The 19,357-nt window shown below is 36.6% G+C and overlaps 1 long non-coding RNA gene across 1 annotated transcript; it reads left to right on the forward strand.

The window, feature by feature from the left end:
- Window positions 1–17,245: 17,245 nt before the first annotated feature.
- On the forward strand, window positions 17,246–18,882 carry LOC149594159 (uncharacterized). Its single transcript, XR_016379340.1, has 3 exons — window positions 17,246–17,355; window positions 18,650–18,738; window positions 18,800–18,882. It is a non-coding gene; the product is annotated as an uncharacterized LOC149594159 (long non-coding RNA).
- Window positions 18,883–19,357: the final 475 nt, after the last annotated feature.

Here is a 19,357-nt window from a genome sequence, read left to right on the forward strand (position 1 = left end):
AGATGCAATCGAAAACATTTTAGTTAAGTTAACATCTTCTGGTCGAATATACTTGAAGGCAAACGTGTAATAAACGAAACTTGTGGGCGGTGCCAGTTGATAATAACTAGTATTGTATTCGTTGGGAAATTCCGACCAAGTATCAACCAATTCGTATCTCAAGTCGGCATTCTAAAAATAGAGGATTTCATTATTCAAAATTTATATTTATTAAAGTAAATTCTTTAATTAGAAATGAAAAGGAAGCTGTCTGCCTGAGATGTGAAAACACTTTTAACTTTTTAACAAGTTGGGAAACCAAAATAAACCTCTCCCAGTAGAGACGCAATTAAGAGGTTTATCTTAAATAATTAAATAAATATAATTGATAATAAATTTTATAATCGGCAGTAATTTACCTTAAATTCTAGTTAAATCGTTTCAGGAAACGTTATTCCTAAAATCATTTTAAACATAGCTATTGTTGACGTTTGAATTCAAGCGTATGCCTCTTTAACACTTTTTACCTCTCCGAGTGACCTATGTCACGGAGAGGTTCTGTAACGATCGTGTGTGTCTGTCTGTGTGTATGTCTGTTGTTACACCCACGTGACCGCGTTCGCAGTTTCCAAATCGGAGCAAATGTGTTCGCCATTTCCGAACTGCATTCACAGTCACGGAAATGGCTCCTCTACTTGAGTTCTCACACCACCATCTTCTGGTCTTCGTCCATTCCACACGTACACCAGTCTGTACATACTGGCTTCTAATCACCATCATCTTCTGGTCTTCGTCCATTCCACTTGGACACCAGTCTGTACATACTGGCTTCTAATCACCACCATCTTCTGGTCTTTGTCCATCCCACTTGGACACCATTTTGATATTCCAAAGATATTTTTTAATATTATTATTTGAATTGGCTGTTTATATATTCCTTAAGCTATAGTACATCTGTATATAGAATAATCCTTGGTTTATTGATTTCATGAAGAAAGCAAAGGACTGGACTCTGTCGGGTAAATCATGTAGTATCTGCAATAGGCTTAGTGAAAAAAAGAAAAGCGAGAACACTCAAAATGCCTTGCCAAAGCCGCTAGCTTCAACTCCCCCTCTTTCTACCCTCTTTGATTAAACTATGGGTTTTGATTTTCGTGGCTGTATTGAAGAGACAACGGTTGAGAGTGAGCCGAAAGTTAAATACACGTTTAAATAATCAGGTTTTGATATTATAATAGAAGAAAAGTTCATGGTGGCAATTAGACCAGTGAAAGAGCTATTGGTAAACCAAAGAGGGTAGAAAGAGGGGGAGTTGAAGCTAGCGGCTTTGGCAAGGCATTTTGAGTGTTCTCGCTTTTCTTTTTTATTTATTTGTTATATTTTCCTTCTAATATTAGGTTCACCGTATTTCAACCAATAAGAGGGCAGAGAATTTCTCTGCCCTCTTATTGGTTGAAATACGGTGAAGAGAGAAAGATGCGCGCGCACACCGGAAGCTTAGAGGTAAACTATGAGAGCGAGAACACTCCAGCCAAGCCTTCTACTCCCCCTCTTTCTACCCTCTTTGGGTAAACGGGTATTAGCTACGGAGTTTTCATTCTTTTTATGGTGCGCAAGACTTTCAGTGCGTCTAGCCACAAATCAGCTTTGGTGTTATTTAACCTTAACACGCATGTTGGCAAACTAAGAACATTGTTGAGGTGAGACAAGACGATAGTGTTTACACTGCAAACCAGTTGTGAATGTTGCTATGAGTATATAGGGTAAACGGCTGAAGCGTAGACAATTGGGCCTTTACAAACACATAAAGGTTATATCTCTCCAAAATTTATACACTTCATTTCCTGTTCTTTTCCCCACTGACTGATTTCCATGTGTCCAAGATTTTTCCTCATTGGATGTAAAAAGTCCTCTGCTTTACTGTATATTCGTAATGCTTGGAATACTGCTTCAATAATTCGTAAATTTTTACTTCATAAAAAGAGAAATAATTCCATATCTAGGTAAATAAGTTTGTAGTAGTAGACCTCTTGACTCGGAGAGGTAATATTTTGGTTTTTCCAACTTGTTGGAAATTATATGGCGACTGATTCACTGTTATTGATAAGACAACCCGCAATTGCGTGAACCTTTGGTGGAAGCCCTAACTATCAATGGGAGGCTAGACGTTTCTCGTAACCCTAGCCGATTGCCGCGTACTTCTTAACCCTAATGATCGAAATGAGGTGTAATCAATATTGTTTTTATGAATTGCGAAGGCGGTCCGGGTATTGCATATACTTTTGCTCCGATTTGGCTATTGTGAACGCGGTTCAAGAACACACACATAGACACGTCTAATATATAAACTCTCCGTGACGTCATCGTCACTCGGAGACGTAAAACAGTTATTTACCAATACAAATTTTTGAGGAAAAAATACCGTTCTGCAATTTAGGGTAATTTAATTTTCCACGCGTATATCGTCTATTAAACTGCTCTGAATTGTGAGCACCTTATACGGAGCACAGATGGGCGAGGTAATGGAAAACTGAACTTCAAAGTAAATTAAGCGATTTTTTTTTTGTCTCTGGAAGTTTAGTAAACTTAAGTTTTACCAGAAGTCCATTAAATTAGCCTTTGAAGTGAACAATTTCAATAGTTGGTATAGTGCACGTCTCTGTTGGGGTTTGGTTTCTTCCCCCTTTCCTAAGCCCATTAGAAATATCGAGCTCCTCTCTTGGAAATCTTTCATCACGTGAGCGGGGCGTGACTTCTTCAGCCCATGAACTCTGCATTTCTAAAGGGACCGGAAAACGGGGTAGATTCCTTGTTTTAGTAAAAAAGAAAGACAAAAAAAACGAATGGCCTTGACTTTTCCCAAATTCACAGCCCCATCCCTTCCCCCGATGCTATGCTTGAGAGAAGGTCTGAGAAACGTTATCACGAGGTGGCGAATGTGTCGCCCTTCAAAGAATTGCTACACAGGAGAGGGGAGTTCCAAACTCCGCTATTGGTTACTCGTAGGCTAATTTAATGGGCTTCTAGTTATACTCAAAACTGTTTTGCCCCTAAGAGCCAAAATTTGGAAACGATATGCTAAATTACCATTGTAATATTACGGTATGACTACGGTAGCTCCCTTAGATAAGGCCTGATGACGGCTCGAATGTATAAGGAAGGTTTTATATTGGATTTAACTTTTTTCGTATTAAGTTTATTGTTTTGAAATTTTTCTACTGAACTAAAATCCGGGCCCTTAATATGTGGTAAAAATTTCAAGATGATCCATCCAATAGTTTATTTTATAAAGCATAAAGTTGCTAAGGGTGGTTTTCATTTCCATAAATTTAATCACAGATTTTGGCGAAAAACTAGAGGATCTCCATAGAAATAACATGGGAAAATTTCCAAACTTACCCATTTTGTAACTACCCTTACAAAAATAACTATACGTTTGATAGATTTGAAAATGGTCTTAAATGAAAGCCCTGTTTTTAAAGTGGGCGCCAATTTTTGTTTCATTAAGAAAAACAAAGTTTAAGTATTGTTTTTAATAGTTTTAAGTACCTGCTCTGAATTACGTGGTTTACCTTTAAACTGTGGAACTTAAGACTTTTTTGCTTGGGTTAAGTAATAAAGAAAGTCATTCTAGGACTTACGTTGTTTTACTGCGGATAATCAAATTGGTAGGGCAATTAGCTAGCTTAATTGTCATTATAACTTTTGCGCGTCCAACTAATTTAGTTGCGAAGTACAGATTAAATTTAATTAAACAAAATAAGCAATTAAAGATAATTATAGGTAAATAAATTTTTACACGAGTCTAAACTATAACATCTGTTTGTGTACAAGTCTACGGAATCTGTTTAAGCGCAGACCTACAGAATATTTTTGTGCAAAGGGGTATAAAATCTCTTTGTGCAGAGGCCTATGCAATCTTTTTGTGCACGGGTCAGTGGAATATTTTTGTTTCCAGGTCTATGGAATCTTTTCGTGCACAGGCCTATGGAATATTGTTTTACACAGGTCTACGGAATGTTTTTGTGCAAATCTGCATGGAATCCTTTTGAGTATAGGAGTATGGAATCTTCTGTGCACAGGTCTATGGAATTTTTTGTTCATGGGTCTATGGTATATTTATGTGCACAAGTTTGAAGAATCTTTATGTGCACAAGTTTGAAGAATCTTTATGTGCACACAAGTCTGACGAATCTTTATGTGCACACAAGTCTGAAGAATCTTTATGTGCACACAAGTCTGAAGAATCTTTATGTACACACAAGTCTGAAGAATCTTTATGTGCACACAAGTCTGAAGAATCTTTACGTGCCCAAGTGAAAAATCTTTATTTGCACAGGTCTACGACTACTGTTTGTGCACAGAATTTTTGTGCACAGGCCTACTGAATCGGTTTGTGCAGAGGCCTAAGGAATCTGTTTTTGCAAAGGCCACTGCATCTGTTTTTGCACAGGTCTAAAGAACATTTTTCTGCAAATGGATACGGGATATTTTTGTGCATATGGATATGCAGTATTTTTGTGCACTGGTGTACGAGATATTCTTGAGCATATTTTTGAGCATAGGGGTATGGAATTTTTTTCTGCAGAGGTCCATGGAATCTTTTTGTGTACAGGTATATAACATCTCTTTTTGCACAAGTCTATGACATCATTTTGTGCGCAAGTCTATTACATCAGTTTGTGCTCAATTCTAAGGGATCTGTTTGTGCACAATTCTAAGGGATCTGTTTGTGCACAAGTCTACCACAAATAACCTTGAAATAGTTATAGGAAAATAGGAAATTTACAATTGATTTACAGGAAATTATAGGAAACTAGGTGTTACCCGCGGCATCGCTTCAGTGTAGTAAGAACTTCCATCAAGTATGGGTACATTTTACTGATTCGACTAATATTTTTGTAGCTTCTAAGGAGCGAAGGCACTCGGCGTCGCCCATCAGCTCGTCGGGACATTTTTTATTACTTTACGCGCAGACATTCTATAAAGAAAGGTTTTTAAATATCTGGCCGCCATTTAAAATGATGGCAACAAATCGATCCCGAAAGACCATTCAGCCCGTCTATAGGTTAAAGGAATCCAGTGTACTAAATATTTGTGAAATCGGTTGAAACTCGCGGACTTTCTTACAAAGAGAAGATTTGTTACATTTCTGGGCGCCATTTATGAAGATGGCGGCGGATTGGAAAAATCGTTCTTAGTACGCGCCTACTATTTACGAGTAACGTTCCTCCAAATTTTCAGCCTTCTGGGGCCAGCGGTTTGGGCTGGGCGATGATTATCAGTCAGTCTGTCAGTCAGTCAGGACTTTGATTTATATAGATATGTATAATTAAAAAAAACAGGAAAAGACAAGAGAACTACTCTTGAAAAAATAGCAAAATATAGGTTGCAAATGCTTTGAAAGTAATAAAACAAGATTTACAAAGGAGCTTTGGTTTAATTATAACCATAAGTTCGTAAGATATGTTACATAAATTTGTCACTGTTAACTGAGAGCTTGTCTCGAAGTGACGTAAATGAAACGTCATAGATTCTCGTAAAGCGACGCCTGATGAGGCCCTGTCAAAGGCTTAGTACAGACTAAATAGGAAGATGGAGTAGAAAATCGCGTGTAGTCAATTCTCGCGTCGTTCTCGAACTAGCTCTCATTAAGTCTCTAGCATTTTGAAATATAGGAAGTGTCATACTTATGGAACGTAATCTTAGAAACATATGCTATAAATTTAAAACATCACTGACTTCCGTGACAAATATTTTTAGAGGCTTCCATAGCTTTGGTGATATATAACAAAACCAAAAGTGAGAGCGCACAAAATATCTACAATTTCAAAAAATAGGAAGATATAGGAAAATTATCGAAATTATAGGAACTAATAGGAAGACATCCGAAAATAGGAAAAATTATAAAATTTAGGAAATGTGGTCACCCAGCTCAGGTCTATGGAATATGTTTGTGCACAGGTGTATAGATTGTTTTTGTACACAGGTCTACGTAATAATTTTTTAGCCTAAGTCTTCGGAATCTATTTGTATTATTGCATCCACTGTGCTTTGCACGTGAAAACGACGGGAAGGCAATTTGAGTTGGACTAGGCGTTGAAGCAATCAAGTTCAAACGCGGTAACTAATAAACGAGCAACACCACAGACTTAAATGGAGCGCCTGCTTTTCAGTATACGATTTAAAATACTAGTTTCTAAACAGTTTTAATTCATATTAAGACTGAAGTTACAGATATTAATAAAAACTGTCTTTGTACACAAAGACGCGAAAAAGTAAGAGATAAGTGTAGAAAATTAATTGTTTGAAGTAACAGATATTCAAATTTTTATTTTTGAAGACGTGATTATAAAACATCAATTATTTGAAAAAATTTCTTATCTTAGTTTTTTTCACAAAAATTTCAGAGAAACCACCTTGATACTACTGTTTATTTTCGAGAAACATTTGCTTCGAGGAAGTTCAAATACTCGGATATCTGAAAAATAGAGCTAGAAATATTTATTTTTATATTTTAAAATTGAAAATATTGCGAACCGCAAATTACATTCGCCCTTTGACTGTGATGTAGTTATTAGAGTCAAAAGGATCTGTAGCTTGATTGTGATCTCTTGAGAGATATTCAACACGTCAATTTTTGAAACCTCGAAAAATTCAAAATAAACGAACACGTTTTGTTAAGTTTTCATGCTTGTTTTATTCTGTCTGCTATCAACAATTTTCTGCCCATTTTATTCTCCTTATAGGCCCGAATACTCAAACTAACTCTAAATTTTAAAAAGAAAATAAAATGCATACGTTTTCTACTTTTAAAATGATGCACATAATTAAGGATAAAATATTTTACTTAAGGAATTTTGGTGAAAAAAACTAAGATAAGAATTTTTTTCAAATAATTGATGTTTTATAATCACGTCTTCAAAAATGAAAATTTGAATATCTGTACTTTCTACACTTATCTCTTACTTTTTCGCGTCTTTGTGTACAAAGACAGTTTTTATTAATTGCATAATGGGTTCATTGGAAAATGTGTAGACCTTTAAAACTATCCGTAAATTTGTGTCAACGTGAAATTATTCGTATTTTAAAGATATACAACCTTTCATTGATAAAGACTGATACGGAACCGATTATGAAGGATTTTCACTCGTCTTAGGTTCATTTTTAGCTTTGGTTAGCTTTTAGTCCACACTATTGGGACTCCCTTCGAAAGAACATGAAACATTTTACTTGTCTCCATCTGTTCTTTTCTTCAAAATTGTACAGTATGAAACTTAATGAATCTATCATTATAATTTTTTATATATTGCTACAGAATTTTAGGTTGCTAACAGCAATTTTTGGTAGGGTTTACGGACTATTTTGGGGGGGGGGCTAAGTTTGGAATTTGGGGGGGGGGCTAAGTTTGGAATTTGGGGCAGGCTATAGCCCCCCCCCCCAAAAAAAGGCCTAGCGACGCCACTGCTTCAATCGGTAATTTAAGGCTGTTACGAACTGTGAAAGACTTTTTACCTCTCCGAGTGACGATGACGTCACGGAGAGGTTTTACACTGGACGTGTCTGTGTGTGTGTCTGTCTGTCTGTCTGTCTGTATGTCTGTGTGTGTGTCTGTCACCGCGTTCGCAGTTGGCAAGTCGGAGCAAACGTGTTCGCAATTTCCGGACCGCGTTCGCAGTACACAGAAATTCCGAAAAACTTCATCTATCTTATTTAACGCCAATCATTGACTAGTCGTTACGCCTTCATCTGCTGACTAACCGCCGGTTCTTTCACTCAACACCCTCTGTATTTATTGGCTTCTAACAACAACACCATGCGCTAGTCTTTCGTGTATCCCACGAATCTATCCTTATTGGCTTCTAACTCCACCATCTACTGGTCTTCCGTCTATACCACATAGACACCAATCTGTAACATTGGCTTCTACTCCATCATCGTCGTTAGGCTTAAGATGTACGCGGCGAGCGGCTAGGGCTACGAGAAACGTCTAGCCTCCCTAAGGTGGGATGGCCACCAAAGGTTCACGCAATTGCGCATTTTCATACCACTTAATGTGAATCAATCGCCTTATATACCCTAAATTTACAAAAGTTCTGATATAGGTGTTCCCTAGAGGTATAACGTTAAAGATAGCTATGTTTAAAATTATTTTAGGAATTAAGTTTCTTAAACCGACTTAACCATAATTAACGTAAAAAACTGACGATTAAAATAATTAATTTCAGTTATATTTAATTAATTATTTAAGATGAACTTCTTTCTATGTAATGACACAAGGGAGAGTTTATATAGAACGAGTAATGAAGATTGCATCCGAATCGAAACACTACACGCTTATCAAAGTTAATATAAAGCGAGTAGGATGAAAAGATCTTTTACAAAACGATAACATTTCCTTTTTGCAGAATATTAAATGGAAATATTTTAAATATTTTTCGACATTACGATTCTTTTAGTAGTTGTGTAGCTATAAAGCTGGTTTTTTTTGACGCGTGTCAGTTTTCAGTGGGTGAAAAACGAGAAAATAAACCCGCAAAGTATGAGAACATTGCGGCGATTGAAGTCATTCTGTTGTCTTTTATCCCAAAAGATATGGATACTTCATAATTTTTCCTATTGGCAATTTCGTCGTATAAATATCACAAAGCCACGTGGTTCTAATTTGTATAATTTCGAAATCACAAGAAAGTACCAACCAAGGCTTACCACATACGCTCAGCGAATGTAGATCATAAAATGGCAACACAAATCAAAACCTTTACCCATGTGTTCAATGACGTCAAAACAAGAAAGCATATGATTGGTCGGTTAGTGCGGAAGAAAGAACGAAAAATAGAAATAGAGCCTTCGACGGCAAAACGCGTATTTCCCAAAAAAATGGTAAATTTTTTTACATTTACGCAAAATTTTGGGAAAAACGCCCACTGAAAACCGAGCGTGAGCTTCTAACGGTATTTTCGTGTTTACCCTTTTTGAATTTCCCTCTGTGCGCCGAGGTAGGTGCGCGTGAGAGCCAAGTTGACCGGCCGTTAAAGTTACCTTCCCCTGGCCCCTTCTCTCTTTGACTCTCCTTTCTATTTGTGCTCACTGTCAAAACGAAGTTTAAGTGAGGCAATGAGAAAATTTTAATTTTTCATTACGTGTTGAAGTGAGATACTCTAGTCTGAACTATGAGTCGGACTGAAGTAAATAATAACCGTTCTCTATTCCCACTTTTAAAATTACACAGAAAACTGTAGTTACGTTTTGAATTTGGTTTGAAATTCCGTTGAAAGAGTGCTTAAGTAATTAGCGGATGATAAATTGAATTGGCCCGTTTTTGCGATAATGTGTGACTGAAAGAGCAGACATTTTAAATTTGAATCATAAAAGTCATCGTTGAAATTTGTGAGCCATCAACGTTTCCAGAGAATATTTTTGAAATCTTACCTTATGCAGTGCCATCCTAAGGGTTACGTTTGAAAATAACATGTTTGCGTAGATACCTCAAACGTTTTCGGAAAATTTGGGGGTTTAGATTGTGGGTATTTGAACATGAAATTTGCCGGTTCTTACTTTCGATGGACACCCGAATACCAAATGTCATTTAAGACTATGAGTTTCGCACAAAGACGATCGTTATTTCATTTTAAATGGATTCAACATTTACCAAATGAACTGCACTAAAAATATAGCTTTTAAACAAAGATTAGGCGTACTTTAGAGAATGCTGCGGCGTACTGAGACAATATGTTAAATAGCGTGAGAATGAAAGTAGTCCATATCAAGTGCGGTTGAAACGTCACGATTATAGATTGCTATTAACGTTACTATTTTCAGCAATTTAAGCCAAAGAGTACTGACACGCGATCTGACTTTAATCATCTCGACTTACACGTGTATTACCACAAAATGCAGGGAAAATTAGAATTTGTTTGTTCTCGAAAAACATTGCGATTAACGTTGAGACCAATAATAATGTTCACATCAATGCAATTTTGCTATTTGTTGTTGCGCTGATGATGCGTGTGCTTGTGTGTGTGTGTCTGTATGTGTATTTGTGGTCGGGGTACGCCATGAACAAGTGTGGCTAGAAACCGATTAAGACAAGATCCGCTACCACGTTGGAGCTCGTAATGTGAAAAAAGTGCGAAACGAAATGCATTAGTTCTATGGTATGGGTTAACAGCAATTTTCCGACTTCTGATGGACGTAAAACATGTTTGTCTGGACCCTAGTTAAGAAAAGATCCTCTTCCAGTTCTTGGGAAGTATGGGGAAAGAAACAACATTTGTATCGTCAAAGAATTCACCCGGTTATATTGCGGTAACCCTCAAATTTTGGGTTAGTTTGATGGACGGCTGTGTCGAAGCCCATTTATCGAAAGCGTTTCAAATTAAAATATTTTCTCTTTACTCTGGTTTTAGGGGTTAGCGAGGAGGAATGGGGAATACGTGCAAGGTAGCTAGAATGAGAGATTCAGTTTCAGGCGGAAAAGGCACTATGTGTAAAGGCTGGGTTGCTGTTATTTATAGTTGTCGTTGAAAAATTTAATATATAGTTGTAATAGGTTTTAGCTACGAGTTTGAAAGACTTTCGTTTACGATGTGTGAGTGTGTTTGTTTGTGGTTTGTATGTGGATATTGGATAGATGCAAAGACCTTTTTAGCAAGGCGTGGTAAGAACTTAATTTACCCCAACTGTTACGCCATCTGGAATATTACCTTTGCGACTTAGAAAACATAAATATTGTTAGTACATTAGCGCATACGAAACTAACAAGCCCTCACCACACCAACCACACTTGGCTAATACGTAATTTTTTTGCGTAACTTGTTATTAGTCGTTTCACACAGAAATCAACACTTCAGATAATAAACTATTCTTAATTTTTTTGGTGTTTGCCAAATTTAATTTTCTTATTAAATTTTGATTTTTAATAAAATTTTGAATTTTTATTATTAATAAATTTTTTAATCTAATTAATTTTCTAATTATATTAAGTAATTTCCGCCGCATTGCAATCATTATAAGGGTTAACTTTTTACCTCTCAGAGTGACGATGACGTCACGGAGAGGTATTACAATGGACTTATCTGTGTCTGTCACCGCGTTCGCAGTTGCTAAATCAGAACAAACGTGTTCGCAGAAAGCAATATTGGCTTCTACTCCATTATCATCGCTAGGCTTAAGAAGTACGCGGCAATCGGTTAGGGCTTCCAAAGGTTCACGCAATGGCGGCTCTTCTAATCATCTAATTTGAATCAATCGCCTTATATAGGCCTAAGCCTACTCTAAGTTTCCAAAAATTGTTATAGAGGCATACACTTGAATTCAAACGTCAACAATAGCTAGTTTTAAAATTATTTTATGAATAACGCTTCTTTAAACGACTTAACCAGAATTAGGCTAAATTTATGATGATGAAAATATTTAATATCAATAAATATAAGATCCACTTGTAATCCCGAACAGGTTATATGGTAGCTGGGAAAAATAGAGAATCTGTTACCCTTTAATCAAGAAAGGTGATTTGGCGTCTTTTGTCTTATTTACTTACATCTGAGCACGGAGCTTCTATTTACAGAGAGAGGAAACTCGGACTTTGCCCGTAGCCCTTAGCGTACCTCGGTTCTGCGCAACGCTTTCGCTCCTCGCGCGCACCCCGAGCCCATGTCTGACGTACGTCATTTTCTTGGTGGAACTTCAATTCTTTGCCATTAAATGATGATTTGTACCGTGAATCGCTTCTGCAGCTACGCTATACACATTTCTCCTCCTTCCCCCTTGTGCTAACTATTAGACTGGAATCGCAGTCCATTTAAAAATTAATCCTTTAAAACACCAAGGCTTATGCCTTTCAACGAACGAGTGAAGGCGGCCATCTTTGTTGTTTACACAGGCTCCCTTTTTTGCCAGCGAAAACCGAGGGGGGTTAAAATACGTGCCCCATTTTATGGACAAATAGTGTCTACGTTTCCTAAGAGCGTTTACAGTACTAAAGAGGGAAGAAGTTTCCTCTCCCTCTAAATAGAAGCTCCGTGATCTGAGAGAGAGAGTTTGAAGCGCAATGCTAAGCTATATAAAGTAACTAGGGATGTGGATGACCGCTTTGCTTTATCGATTTTCCTGATGTGACCGGACTAGGCTTAAGGCGCAACGCGACTGTCTTAATGGTTTCTTGAAGTTGTGGTTAATGAATTTGAAGAGTAATAAAGAATATTCGTTTTGGAGTAAATTAGTTATTGCTGAGCTTGGTTTACCTCGATCATTTCTACTTTTATTATCACTATTGGACCACTAGTTAAATGTGTCTAGAGATGTGAAATTGCCGTAATTTTTAAAAGTGGTAATTTAGCGTTTGAAATTACCGGGTAAATTACCGATTAAAGTTTACGAAGTAAATTTACCGATTAAAATTGACCGGGCAAATTACCGATTAATATTACCGGGTAAATACCGATTAATATTACCGGGTAAATACCGATTAATATTACCGGGTAAATTTACCGATTAAAAAAATTACCGAGTAAATTTACGATTTACCGATTAATAAAAATTACCGAGTAAATTTACGATTTACCGATTAAAAAAATTGCGGGGTAAATTTACCGATTAAAATTACGGGGTAAAATTACCGATTAAAATTACCGGATAATTTACCGATTAAAATTACCGGATAATTTACCGATTAAAATTACCGGGTAAATTTACTGGAAAAAATCCTTGTGTCCCATTCGGCCGAATCCCATTCGACCGAACGCGTTTCCCATTCAACCGAAAACAGCCCAAATGTGCGGTTTTGGGAAGATATATATCAAAATTTAAAAAGAAAACGTTTTCACTTTTTTTAAGGAATATTTTTACCCTACAGTTTTCGTTGTATATATATATTGATGTTTGAAATGCAAAATTTAATTTTAAGAGTGATTGATAATGGAGAGAATTGCATTGTTTTGGAAAAGGTGGCAGCTAACTATTAGGAGAATATTTTGGAAAAGGTGGCAGCTAACTATTAGGAGAATGTTTTGGGAAAGGTGGCAGCTAATTAGTAGGAGAATATTTAGGAAAAGGTGGCAACTAATTAATAGGAGAATATTTTGGAGAAGGTGGCAGCTAATTAGTAGGAGAATATTTAGGAAATGGTGGCAACTAATTAATAGGAGAACATTTTGGAAAAGGTGGCAAAGAATTATTGGAACCATTGTTTTGGAAAAGGTGGCAGCTAACTATTAGGAGAATATTTTGGAAAAGGTGGCAGCTAATTAGTAGGAGAATGTTTCGGAAAAGGTGGCAACTAATTAATAGGAGAATATTTTGGAAAAGGTGGCAACTAATTAATAGGAGAATATTTTGGAAAAGGTGGCAACGAATTATTGGAACCATTGTTTTGGAAAAGGTGGCAGCTAACTATTAGGAGAATATTTTGGAAAAGGTAGCAGCTAATTAGTAGGAGAATTTTTTGGAAAAGGTGGCAGCTAATTAATAGAAGAATATTTATGAAAAGGTGGCAACTAATTAATAGGAGAATATTTTGGAAATGGTGCCAACGAATTATTGGAAGCATTGTTTTGGAAAAGGTGGCAGCTAACTATTAGGAGAATATTTTGGAAAAGGTGGCAGCTAATTAGTAGGAGAATGGTTTGGAAAAGGTGGCAGCTAACTATTAGGAGAATATTTTGGAAAAAGTGGCAGCTAACTATTAGGAGAAAATTTTGGAAAAGGTGGCAGCTAATTAATAGGAGAAAGTTGTGGAAAAGATGGCAGCTAATTAATATGATAATAACCTAACCTAACCTAACCTGAAATAACCTAACCAAACCAAACCTAACCTAACCAAACTTACAATTTCCTTCTCTGGGTTTGAACCCGAGCCCCTGAATTAAAAGCCTGATATTCTACCATGCTGCTGTGGTGATTCGAAATCCTCACAGACATTTAATTAACTAATTCTTTCAAATAAATTCCCATTCAGCAGAAACCCGCCATTGGGTTGGAAATTTAAATATATTCTCCTTAAAAAACCAAAAAGCGGTTTCGGTCCAATGGGATTCGGTCCAATGGGACTATACCGAAAAAATTACCGGGTAAATTAAAAAAATTGTTAAAGAGCCATATGCTGGAATTGAAACGTCAACAATATATGTTTAAAATGATTTTAGTAATAACGTTTCTTAAAACGATTTAACTAGAATTAACTTAAATTACTGCCGATTAAAATAATTAATATCAATTATATTTATTTAATTATTTAAGAAAACCATCTTAATTGCTTCTAGACTCGGAGAGGTTTGTTTTGGTTTACCAACTTATTTTCTCTTTACGTTATTTTCTTGTCCTACTGATTTTAAGATATGTTTACATCTTCACTCGGCTACCGCAGAGCAAAAATTAAATAAAAATAATAACATTTCGAACTTACATACATACCCTCGAATAGGCTGCGATAGTCAAGTGACGCTATTTTTTATGTAAACTTCATATACATGGGATTTCAGATATTTTAACGGTTTAGCAGTTCCAAAGCTTGGCATATTTTCACGTGTTAATGATTTTGTTAGGATCAACCTTACCCTCTTAAAGGGAGGGTGAAGTGGAAAATCAAGTGATTTTTTGGTCGATTCTTTGTCAAGTTATAAGACCAGTCTGCATAGTGAAACATCCAGGAAATACAGAAATAATCACATTTACTAGTAATATTTGTAATCACCTTGGTAATCACGCATTTCGTGAAATAATCACACATAATCAATCGAGGAATCCGAAAATCCAAAATAAAAATTGTAATCAGTTGAAATAGAAATAATCACAGCATTCATCGTAATTCACGAAGAATCCAGTGGTAATCGGGGCATATACCAAAAAATCACCGGAATTCATTTGAATTCAAACAGGAATCTCAAGTAATCTGCGGCAATAACGGGAACTCAGTGTAAAGATTATGGAAATCACCTAAAAAATCGTAATCACAGAAACCAAATGAATTCGTTCAGTAATCAACGGAAGTCACATAAATATTCAGAAACCAAGTACAAAATCTTGGCAAATGATTTAGCCTCTGGGATGTTTCACTATTCAGAATGATTTTAAAATTAGTAGAATAATCGATTAAAAAAATTCACTTGGTTTTCCACTTTAACCTCCCTTTAAGTGCGTGACATTCTGATAGAATTTACAAACTAAAGGCAAAAATCCATTAAGGGCTACTAACAGTAAATTGTTGTACGCTGTATGTTGCGCGAACCATTTACTTTTCTATACAAAATAAATATTATTATAACCAAGTGTAAAGTAACTAGCAATATGGAGCCCTGACGTAAAAGTTAAGGCCTGTCCAGACTCACACACTTTGCGCGTTCGCATCTTGGCTTTGCAAACATGTTTGCAAGATCGCACTAATGATATCCACATTTGGTTTCCCATAGAGAAACAAGAGCAACAGTTGAATTTTCACGTTGAGTCCGGCTCAATGGAAGCACCCTATTGGCGCTATACACGCGGCGAGGTAAACTAAAATATTGCTTACACCATCCATGTTAAGACACGAAGCTAAGCAGCATCGAGCGCGGTCAGCACTTGGGAGGGAGACAACGCGGGTTCGAATCCGGCCGGGGACGTTTTATATTTAATTAATTTTTATTAATTTGCGTATTATCAGAAAATGAGATGAGACCGGAAGTACTGAGCTAACCAAATTCTTCACTCGGCGATAGTGAATATTCTTGATAACACACCAACTGTTGGTCCTCTGGTAGCGGTTTCTGAATTTTCCCTCCAAAACGTGAGACGCTCGTGGCGGTAGACGGCCGAACTAGATTCCAGCACCCGCGTCAGTCCGTGCGTCGTTAGGTTGAGGGGAAGGGGGTAGGAATTGTTTTTGGAACTCGACCAATTTTTTTTTCTCTAGTTTTAGCGCGTGGGAAGCGGCATAAAATCCTCAAATTTGTTCACTAGTGCCAGGATCTACTATCAATGCTAGAGCCCTTCACTTCTAGTCTCATCTCACTTCTGGTATTATTTAATGGAAGGAAAAGTGTTTGTAGGATGTAGAGATGTTTATTAATAGAGAATTAAAACTATTCAAGATGAAAAATTACGGTATTTGTTTAATGTTCAAATTTCATAGCTCCTTCGTTCGTCGATAGGGACGCCAAGTATCAAAAACCCTATCTCACACGGGAAAGGGGTGGGATTGTAATGTTCGCCTCAGAATATCGCGGGGCCCGCCTCGTAATAATTTATCTAGGTTCTTAATAGTGTTCTAATGTCAATGGGGTTTTCACTACCTTATGTCCTCACATCGCCAAGATACAAATTTCTCGCTACTAGGCCAAGAATTTCGCGATTTCGCGGGTAAAACACCAATCATTGACGAGATTAAGGGTAGAGCGTGGATAGCGTCGATTAGTTTCGTTTTGAAAATTTTTCATAATGGCGGAAGCAGCGTGACTTAATGCCCTTTCAGACGATACAACTTACCATGGTAATTTACCGATTTAGAACCCTAGGCAGGAGACGTTCCAACATTGACCTAATATGGACAGTTAAAGTTATTAAAACAGCTATAACACAAAATGACCAACGAAACTGAGGCGAGATGGTATTTATTTTACTCCTTTTAAAGGGTATGAGAAGCGTCGTTTGAAAAACCTCTGATTTATGTAACAAAAGATAGAATTAATTTCAAAAATATCAAGCTTTTAATTCTCCAATTTTTCCGCAATGTACATTTGAAAATGCTTTGTATGAAATTATTTGAAATCCACTTTTTATCAAAAGCTAAAACGTTTCCCGTACTCCGACGTGACAGATATATTTTTCACGTGAGATGGAGCCACTCTCTCCGCTATCAGTACCAGAGTTTAGACTGGTGAGAAGCTCGAGACGCGTATACGATTCCCGCGCTTTTTTTCCTTACGTCATACTGATGTCACCAAACGGGCGAACAAGCTCGACAAGACAAAATTGTTGATATATCGAAACTGAGTTTTCGTTTTTTTTCAATGGATTTTAAAAATAGAAACTTTGGTTCAATTATATTGAAAACTTAATATTTTGAAAGTAGAGACTTGAAAGTGTAACGTACCACTTTCGTGGTAAAATAGGACATGAAATTGTAAATTCGCATTCCCTTTAAAATAATCGTTGTAATAGGCGACGGGCTATACTGGAACGCAATACGAGAAAGTTTTCGTTTTACTGGGTGCCTTAAGTGAAACTTCATGTAACTTTCGCGCGACATAAAAGAACAAGAATTCGATACGCTTAAAGCGACGCTTAAAACGGAAAAAGTCGATGTTTGTTTCTGAGCAGCACGGAACGTCATTTAGTCTTGGGAAGGCTTTCCTTTCCAACAATGCCTTCAATCCTACTCGTTTTAACTTCAATATTAAGGTAAATTGTTCTTATTGAAAAATTTTCTATTTTGACAAAAGAGGTTTTCAGCCCTAGCTGTTTGTAAGCATTATTTATATCTGAGAATTTTCGGACTTTAATGCGGGGTTAACCAGTAATAATTTGCCTGTACATTGATTACGTAATCATTGAGTACATTAGCGAGTACGTCATGAGTAAAAGTGATTACATTTTTTACAATTGATTACGAAACGCGTACGAAACGAGTTCGAAACCATCGCGAACGGCGAAACGAGTACCAAACGAGCGCAAAACGAGTACGAATCGAGCGCGAAACGAGTACCAAACGAGCGCAAAAACGAGTACGAATCGAGCGCGAAACGAGTACCAAACGAGCGCAAAACGAGTACGAATCGAGCGCGAAACGAGTACCAAACGAGCGCAAAACGAGTACGAATCGAGCGCGAAACGAGTACCAAACGAGCGCAAAACGAGTACGAATCGAGCGCGAAACGAGTACGAAACGATCGCGACGCGCGAGTACGAAACGATCGCGACGCGCGAGTACGAAACGATCGCGACGCGCGAGTACGAAACGATCGCGACGCGAGTACGAAACGAGCGGGGCACGAGCACGAAACGATCGCGACGCGAGTACGAAATGATCACAATGAATAGGGTATTGTACAGTAATGAATTATAGATGGCTAAACTTTAGGTAAAATAAAGGTGAAGTCAAGTAATTACATTTTGATTACGGATTATTTCGTGTGATAACACATGATTACCAATGATTAAGGATTATTTCATGCGATTACACATGATTACCAATGATTAAGGATTATTTCGTGTGATTGCACATGATAAAGGATTACTTTGTGCAATAACACATGATTAAGGATTACTTTGTGCAATAACACATGATTAAGGATTACTTTGTGCAATAACACATGATTAAGGATTACTTTGTGCAATAACACATGATTACCAATGATTAAGGATTACTTTGTGTAATAACACATGATTACCAATGAATAAGGATTATATCCTACGATTACACATGATTACCAATGAATAAGGATTATATCCTACGATTACACATGATTACCAATGAATAAGGATTATATCCTACGATTACACATGATTTAATTGATTGCGACCCTTTTTATGAAAACCACAAAATATTACAACTTCAATCGAGATATCAAAATGACACATCATCTTGATGGGATTCAGAAAAACCAGTTGAGACCTGTCGTAGGCCTTCACTTCTGCGCATAATATTGTCAGCTTGCGACAGAACTATAATCACAAATGTTCTTTACTTTTGCAGTTTTTCGTGGTCATTGGAAGCCTTAAATTCTAGCAGGACTGTTTATTTTACCGAAGAACGCAAAGGGCCGCCTTTCGAATCATCTGACGGTAAAATCTTTCATACTTTTATTGCGAATTATTACTTAAAAATGAGTTTAAACATCACTAGATCCACCTCTTGAATTGAAATCTGAAGTTTATGTCGAAGATGTGAATTCCTTCAATGCTCTTAATATGGTATTATTCGAATAACAAACACATGACCTCACTAGAGATATGAGAGACGGTAATTTACCGTCCGTAAATACCGGTAATTTGCCAAATACCGCGTAAATTATCGATCAATACCGTAAATTTAAAATGGTAATTTACCAGTAAGTTACGAAAATTACCGCGATAATAAGCCTGTGAAAACATAAAATACCATAAATTACGGTAATTTTTGTTATTCCAAAATTTTAATGGGTTTACCAGCAATTCTAATCGGTAATTGACCAGCAATTTTAATCGGTAATTGACCAGCAATTTTAATCGGTAATTGACCCGCAAATTTAATCGGTAATTTATCAGCAGTTTTTATCGGTAATTTATCAGTAATTTTAATCGGTAATTTATCAGCAATTTTTATCTTTAATTTACCAGCAATTTTAATCGATAATTTACCAGCAATTTTAATCGGTAATTTACCAGCAATTTTAATCGGTAATTTACCAGTAATTTTAATCGG

This window comes from Phalangium opilio, unplaced genomic scaffold (assembly GCF_054372755.1).
Source record: "Phalangium opilio isolate 3A_F unplaced genomic scaffold, DU_Popi_V2 ptg000390l_1, whole genome shotgun sequence".
Classification (NCBI taxonomy): domain Eukaryota; kingdom Metazoa; phylum Arthropoda; class Arachnida; order Opiliones; family Phalangiidae; genus Phalangium; species Phalangium opilio.